We start from the raw sequence: 8,943 nt of genomic DNA on the forward strand, positions 1-8,943 counted from the left end.
TATCCAGTGAAAGCAATCCCCCCACACCAGGCAATGGGCTTGTTGTGCCCTGAATAAAACTGTACCTCAGGTGCACCACACCTTCAAAAGCAGTCATTGTACAAAGGAACAGCAAAGGCAGGAATATGAACCAGCAGGACAGCAGGCTTGCCTGGACTTTGTTGTACTTTCCAAAGGGGAATATAATTCCCTAATTTTTACTTTAGATTAACCAGATTTTTGAGTTCAGATTCTCAGTCCCTTGATACCACAGAAGCCAGCTGAATTCTGCTCAAGGTTTCCTACTTTGCCCCTCAATAGCTAAACATCCTTCCTGTGGAGGACAGAGCTGGGGCACAAATTTCTGAGCTTGTACTGTAACAGATTAAAGCCAGAAAGTGCAGGTAACACATCCCAAAGGATCACATTTACACACCTTTAGGCTCCTTTACAGTCAGCAAAACACAGAAGGTCCCACTTAATGTGGTAGAAGAGAAAAAACATCTTCAAAAAACAGAGAAGTAATGACAACTCAGGAGATGCTGAAATCATTCTGATAGACTTAAAAATATGTTCCAGTTATGAGACCTTAGCACCCCAAAGGGCAGCCTTATGTAATGTGCTTTACTTAGCAATCCTCTGACATGGGTCTTCCCAATAAAACAGTGCAAGGATTTGTAAGCTGGGGTATTCCCTTGCCTCTGACAGCCTCATAAAGATTATTTCCTATCAGACATGAGAGAGACTCCACTGGAAACCCACCAAACACTGTGTCTGAGCTGACCTGAGCATTCCAATTCTAATTTCATCCCAAATCAGCAGGTGGTTATTGGTTGTCTCAAAATGGCATTTGTCAGGAATGAAAATTCTTTGCCAAAATAAGCCATTCAGTGTTATTTATGACACAGACAGATTCTGTTACTCTCCCATGGGGTATTATGCTCAAGCACTGTTGACTCAGCCAGCCCTGGCCCTCTTCCCTTTAATGTTCAACCACAGCCATTAAATTGTCTTTTAGAAGTTGCACTGAGGGCACAATCCCCCCTCACTTCTCCATCAAATGAGGACAAAACACAGAAATGATCCACTAGTGCATGAAGTCTGAGAACCCTGAGCATTTGCTGTGACAGACTAAACACAAACCCCCTCTGTGCTCCTCTCAAGCTTCGTGCTCAGTGTGGAGTCCCAAAGAAGTGGCCATGGACACCAGAGGCAGTTGTACAAATTGTCACAATTATCACATCCCAGACACCTTCTGACCCCCAGCACACCGTGTTGACAAGAGTGTCCTATGCTCAGACACCACAGCATTGTTTGAGATCCAAGCACAAGCTCCACACCAACCCAGGATGCAGCTGGTGCCAGAGCACCTCTCTGAGGAGACAAAGACCTATCTTTGATGACATTTGCCACCTCTCAAGCAGGCATCCAGGGTGACACATCACAGTCCCTTCAGACACCCAAGCTTGTACAATTCACTGTCACCTTTAAAGGCCACACTCCTGCTGGGAGCACTGGAAGTCTTGGCTCTGGAGAGGCTGATCGTGAGGAGAACCAGCCCAGCAGCTGAGTGACCTGTCCATAGCCAGGAGCTCAGCACACACTAGGACATGAAGCAAAAGATACTGAAATACAGAAACTCTACCAAGGAAAGTGCAGGGGATCTATCCCCTCCATTACCCTCTCCCAGGGAGGAATGCCAAACTCCCCTCCCAGCTGTCCTACAGCCTCGGACCAAAGGGCTGGGATCACCTGTGAGCCAGAGAAGTTCCTGCAGTATCCAAAAGTACTGGGAGCCTTCCAGAGGGTTCAGCTGCAGTTAAGGCCATCATCCCCAGAGCTTCTTTATCAACTACCGTTCCTTTCCCCCACCCTTCAGCCATCCACTCCCACCAGATCAATAATCACACCTTCTGAATAGCAGCAGGGGCACATGGGAATGCACCAAGAATTCAGTCATTTTACGATGAACCAATGCCTAAACAGCAGGGATAACCAAACTGGGAGAACAAACCGGGTTTCTGATTCACCTCTTCCAGGCTCCTTCAGGTAGAATTAGTCCATGCCAAAGGAGAAGTCCTAAACTCACCCAAGCCAGTCCCAGAGCCAGAGAGGAGCCTGCCCTTGTGAACCCTGACTGCTCTTGGGGTAACCTGAGCTCCCACCCCAGCACAAACCAGCCCAGATGACACCCAGCAGTGCCCAGTCTACAAGTGGTGCCTTGGCCCTGGCCCAGGGCAGGTCTGGCATCCCCCTGTCACTCTGGCTTGGCTGGCACTTGCAGGGTCCCTGATGGTCTTGTGAGGGCTTTGAGCACGCCATGAAGGCGGCTGCGTGTTTTGTCCCCACACAGCCCATGGCAGCCAGGCGTGACATGTGCTGCCGTGTGACAGGGACCCACTGGGAGCACCTCCTGCTCACTGCCAGGCACAGGCCAGCCAGGAACCTCAGTGAGGAAAAGCCGTAAGAGCTGGGTGTCGGGGATCTGCTCCCTGGTGGAAGGGGCAGACCCAGCAGAGGCAGGACAGGAACCTTAAAATCAGGTAAACTCAACCCAGCACCTGAAGTGGGTGAGCAGAGAGGGGATGGGGACAGGCTCCATCAGCTGTCCCCACCGACAGTCCTGTCATCATCAAAGGCCAGGGAAGAAGTCAGGTCCAAGGTCAGCCTGGGAAGACCAAACAACAATTGAGGAAAGCCTGAAAACTGGTGCAACTGCAACAAGGCACAGGAAGGGGGTGAAGGCTCAGGCCTGAGCTCAAGCAGAGCCCCTTGGCCACGGGCAAAGATGTAAGAAGGGATCCCAAGTGAGGTTGCTCAGGGCAATTAGGCCCTAATTAGTGCCCTCACTGTGCTATCCCTGGATTCCAGGAGAACATTTCTGTGACACACCAGCTCACCCAAGTCTTGACCAACTAGGGCTCTCAGCACCACATTTCAAACTCAGCTCCCTCCCCTACCACTCTGCCTTCTGTAAACCCTCCTGCTTCTGTGACGGTTCTGCTTTCCTGCTGGTTTCCAGGCCTGGATGGACTCTCTATCCCCTCTGCCAGTCTGTGCCCTCAGGAACACTGGTGTGCCCATGTGCCCTCCCTGTCCATGGCTGCAGGGAAGGGCAGGAGCAGAGCCCTGGGAAGAGGCAGGGAAGGCACCCAGCAATGGACAGACAGTCAAGCAAACAGAGATTTACCTTCCTCTTCTCTCATTCCCCAGCATGTGACTGGAAAAACTACCATTTCATGAATGTGCCATTCCCTACTGTCATGGGTTAGCACTGCCCAGATGTTAATGCACTTATGAATATATGTTTTTTCTCTAACAACTACTGTGGGATGTGATCAGGAACAGAGCAAAGCAGGCTTAAACCTTAAAAAACCAGAAAAACAAAACTTTATTACATTACATAAGAACAGAGATATAAAACTCTAAACACACACAGAGACAGAAATAAAAACTTATCAGAACATTTCTTCTCCTCCCCCAGTTTCTACTCTTTACACATTACCCTCTATAGACTAAACCTTTGGGTTTTAAATCAAACAATCACCCCTCAAAAAAGACTAATCTTCAATTCAGCAAGGTAGAGAGGAGCCTCTCTTGCACCACAGACTGCTCTTTAGGAAACGCAGGTCTACTCTTTGTGTGTTTCCATGTCACCTGTGGCACTGCCCAGAGAAGTCTGCCAGGGGACACTTTCTCTTTCTTATGTCCAGTGCTCTCACCACTGTCTATAGGCTGAAACTGCATACAGGGCTCTTTTAAGGATGCTTTCATGCCGAGCTCTCCCTATCTTTCCCCTGGGGCCGAGGGTTCCAAGAGCAGGTTTCCCCTGAGGGCAGAGGGCACCACCACACCCTCCCCCTCTCTTCTCTGTTCGCTCCATTCTTCAAGTGCCAGTCACTGTAGCAAAAGCAGAGGCAGCTGCACCCACCCAAATGCAGTTTATGTTCAAAGGAGACTCAAGTTCAGTCTATGGCTAACATTATGCAAGAAAAGTCTAGCTCAAAAGCTACTCCTCTTTAATCTCTGCCCATCTGGGTTTTTTCATCTTCCTTTATCATCTCGGTCCCAGGCTGTTTCTCTCTCTCTTCTGAAAACCACTAGTCATGAGAATCAATGTCTGGCAAAAGTTTCTTTCTGCCAAGCAAGGGTTAACAGTTTCTAGCTTTCGGCAGGGCTGCGGGCTCAGGCACTCTCAGGCTGGGCAACTCCTACATGGCTGGGCATCTTCTCTTGGGTGGGGGGGGGGGGGGGGGGGGGAAGCCTGGGGGACACACAGGAGGAACCTCCACAGTTTTCCACCCCTCCATCCTGGATGGGGCAGCTCAGTTCTAGTCCTGTCCATTCTCTTCTCCCCCTGGGATCCCAGCTTACTTTAGTTCCACTGCGTGGTTCTCCTCAGCCCGGCCACGTGGCTCCCCTCCCCCACTCAGCCTAAAGCTGAGCAGGAGAGAGGAGATGTTTCCTTGCTGAAACCAGAACCCAAAAGAGTCCGAACCCGCCTGGAGTCCTGCTTTTAACCCCTTGTGTCCTCAGAGGTGTGTCCAAACCTCCGAGTAACCAATCCAAGTGCCAGCACAAAACCTGATCACTGATTGGCCTGCCCACATCCCTGTAGAAAAATTCACCTCCCCCCTCAACCATGACACCTACTTTGGAACTGAAGAGGAAAGTCCTTTTTTATTGGGAGTTTCTGTTGTTCTGAGATATCCAAACTGAGATGTTGCTCCTATCCATGCTCTTTCAGCCTCTAGAAAGAATTTCGAGATGCCACAGTCTTAACTTTAGAGGCTTTTCAAAGGCAAGACTTATCCCAAGGAATTTAATTTGATTCTTCTGCATATGCAGTGAATTGTTCAATGCTCTCCAGCACAAAAGTCCTCATCCAGGTTAATTCCCACAGGTGCAGCTACTGCCCTGCTTTCACACTAATGCTGACTTTCTAAAGTGTCACAGGCAGCAATCCTCTTTAGGATTGCTAAAGTTGCAGCAAGGAAGATCTCAGAAGTCTCTGCCAAAGTAGTTCCTTGCTAGGGCTGTGCTGTGAAGCTGAACCAGCTGCAAACCCAACCACAGGAGTCTCCTTTTGCCAATTATTTCTCTGCCTCATGTATGAGCCAAGCCCAGAAGTGCAGATGCCCACGAAGATCAAGGTCAGATGGCCATGTGGCTTGGCCCAGGCAGTGGGAGAAAATGAAGCCACTACAAGGCTCCTGAAGATGCAAAACTTCATTTTTCAAGTCACTTCAGTTTGAAGCATCCAGACCTAAGAGGTACCGAGTACCTGGAGCCTTCCCTGACATCACTGGGATCAACTGGATGCACATCTCTCGGTGCCGGCATGCTAGGAAAACCACTGGGATACATCTTAGTGCTAAGGGGTACCTGTATTTGATCCTCAGTGAATGAAAACATTCTGTGTTAAAATAAATCATCTTCCCCTCCTTTAATGTCTTATACTGACCTTTATCACCTCATTGGAACATTATTCCCTTCAACAGAGCTGAGTGTGCAGCTTCCTGGGAAAAGCAGAGCCTGTGAATAGGAGCAGGATGATGATCTCGTGTCTGCAGCCCAGTTCACGAACTGTATCTGGCCATTTCCAGGAGCTGGTTTTCCTGGATTGCTTTAGTGACCCATAGTCACACACACTCCGTGTTTTCCACCACCAGGCATGTCCTGCTGGTCCCAGCTAGACAGACAGGCAGGCTCTGAGCTGGGGAGGGACACAGTGAGCAGGTCACTTTCAGGGAGATGGATGGATGGGAAATGGATGGGTGGATGGATGGATCATTGAAAGGAGCAGGATAATGTCAGGGGTGCTGATCCATCCTGGTCAGACTGGAAGAAGGGAGGAAAGGAGGGGTGGGTGTCAGAGCAGGATCCTGTGTCAAAACTGTGATGGATGAGGGAGATCCGTGTTCTGGGAAGGGTGGCTGGGGCAGACAATGCCAGTGCCAGGAGCTGAGCAGGAGGAAACCAGACCCACGCAGAGGCCCTGATTAACCCTGCATTGAGACAGACCTGGGCTGCTGCTCTGGGGCAAACTGAAGGGCAAGCAAATTGCTCACAGTTTGGGCATTTCCAAATCCAGCATGTCCTTGTCAATCTCTTGGACTGACAGACCGAGTGTCCCAGTGGTTCAGGGCTGTGTGTGACCATGACAGTGAATGGGTCATGCTCTCATTCATGTGCTCTTCAGCTTCATTCAGCTTATTTTTCAGGCATCTCTCATTTTACACTCACCGCACACTCCTCTCTTTGCACCCAGCGAGTTCCAGTTTAAAGATCTAACTAGACCAAAGTTTCTTTCCCCACAGTGACCACAGAGTGGCTGAGCTGTCCGGGGAGCTCTCTGTGGAGAGGAGAAGGGAAGAAGCCTCACATGTTTGTCACCCAAACTGGCTGACCTGTACTCCTCAGTTCCACTACCAGTCTGGGCTCCCTCTGGCTCCTCAGGCCAGCTGGATCACACTGACAATTTCCCAACCCTTGCTGGAAGCAAGAATTCACTGGTGAGATGCTCTTCTGGCAATCCTTTCCACCCCTTTCATGGCAATATTGAGGGACTTGGATCCCACTCCAAACTGGCAGCAGAGCAGAGAGCAACCTGCTGATGCAGGAGAGTCAATCCAGCACAGAGAACAAGATTCTCAACAACCCAGAAGAAAACTCTAAGGAGCTCTAAGAAAGCAGGGAACAATCCAATAAACCATTAACTGCTGCTGTTCACTTTCTGCGAGTATATGAAGACAAAATTTCTGGGCTTTGTGCAAGTTTGTCTTTCAAAGCACAATTTTAGCTCTCTGTCCCATACATCTATACTAAAAATCCAGCTTTCTCTTCCTGTTGTAGTATTTTCCCATCTATCCATCATCTTCTAAAGGGCTATCTGATACTCCAGGTGCCTTTCTTCTCCATGTTCTCCCTCTTTATTTATCCTGCTGGACAATTTGTGTCTTCTTTGTAGCTTCTGAACATACACCTCATTGATAAGGGCATTGAGGTCTGCAGTTTGTCTTCTCTGGAACAGTTCTGGCCTCCTTCCTGACTCTCTAGGTATGCCTGCAAAAATAGCACAAGTGCATCGCTCACTGCTGACCACAGCCTTGAGAAATAAACTTCTTTACACAACAAGCCACAGCCGTCTGCGGCAGAAGCCAAGACTCACTGGCCTTGCCACATGCCACAAAGGTCACCAGCCCAAAACTGCCCCAGCAGACAGGACAGAATGACAGAAGCAAAGGACATATAAATCTAATGACTATCAGCTTAACTATGTCAGCTGATTGCTGAGCTCAACCAGAGGGCGAAAGAAGAAGATTGGCCTCAGTTTCACTTTATAAGCCTCAGGGCATTGGGACTCCTTTCAACACAAGGGGTTTTAACAATTCCTTAAACATTTCACCCAGGAGAGGTTCTTTAACCCTCAGCTCTGTGGTGTATCAGGCAAACCATCCACGGGTCCCAGAGATGGTCAAAGGTGGCAGGAAAGCTGGGAGTCTCCACAGAGCAACTGAGGTCTGTGGGATTTATTTATCTGCTGTAATTCTTGGAAAGGGTTTAGTATTTGCCATTTTACATAGCCCTAAGCATTGTTTCCAGAGATGCAAGGGCAGAGCACTCCTACAAGGCTTGGGGTCAAGCAAAGTCACACAGTCACAGAATCATGGAGTCATTTAGGTTTGATCATTGAGTTCAACATTCCCCCAGCACTGCCAGGTTCACTACTAGACCCTGTCCCCAAGTGTCCACACTTGAACATGTTTTGAAGATGTTTTGAACACTTGCAGGGATGGTGACTCCACCACTGCCCTGGGAAGCCTATTCAGGCCTGGTGCACCTGAAAGACACCTGGCCTGGCAGGTGACAGAGAGAGGAAGCTAGGTTATCTGGAGATGCACTTCAGTGGCTGATGGTCACTGAACCATGGAGGTGGCACTGAACTGGGGCTCTGGAGGTCCCCAGCCCATCCTTCCACTCAGGGCAGGATTATCTGGAGCACCAGATTGGAGCAGCCAAGGCTTTTCCCCTGAGTCTCAGCAAACACCCCAAACTCTCACAAGGATGGAGATTCTCCCTCTGTCATGACCTGTCCCAGGCCTGCACCAGCTTCCTGAAGAGGCCTTTTCCCAGTGCCTAACCTGAACCTCCTGAGATGGAACTTGTGGTCATTGCCTGTCATAATTTGGAAGCACAAATAAGAGTTTGTCCCTCTGTCCCCCTGTGACCACCCTTGCTCTGCTGGCCACATGTCTCTGGATTTAGCCCAGGGTCCAGAGCTTTATGATGAACAAACAGAGCTAGTTCATCTTCAAGCTGGCACCTACCCGAGAACATTCCAAGTGGAATGGTTGTGCTAACTTTGAGCAGTGAACATGAGATGATAGTGACGTTTCTGTGTACAAGCACTAGGGCAAAACTGCAGAAACTTGCTTTGTTAAATATGTGGAAATGGATAAAGGGCTAAAAGGAGGCAACAGAAATTAATAAAAGAGAGCTAAAGGTGAAGGTGGAGTGACAGTACCTGTCAGCAAAGGCATGACATCAAGAAGGGCAAGCACTGCAGAAAGGAGAACTCCTGAGCAGAAAACCATCCTGACAAATGACTCCCATAAGGCAGTTTGGAGGTGGAAGCTTCCAAACTTCAGCATGCCAGAGTCAGGGATTTAGGATTCCTGGCAACACTTCTCTTCTAATGATTTTGCTTACCAGAAAATCTGTCATTAAGGTCCTGTGAGGAATTGCTGTCATGCTGCAGTCTGATATCAGCTATTATTAACTGAGGAGTCCTGGCTTATGGAAGGAATACATTTGGGTGTGCTCAGAGAAGATCCATGTTGTTTCATCTGTGTTCAGTGGGGAGGAAACCCATGAGTGATTAGGTTCCTTTGACCTTGTACACGTGTTCTGAAGATGCCATTCTTGCCAGGGAATTGGGTCTATTGCTACACTCAGGGGCCT

The sequence above is a fragment of the Prinia subflava genome, chromosome 23, assembly GCF_021018805.1.
Source record: "Prinia subflava isolate CZ2003 ecotype Zambia chromosome 23, Cam_Psub_1.2, whole genome shotgun sequence".
NCBI lineage: Eukaryota > Metazoa > Chordata > Aves > Passeriformes > Cisticolidae > Prinia > Prinia subflava.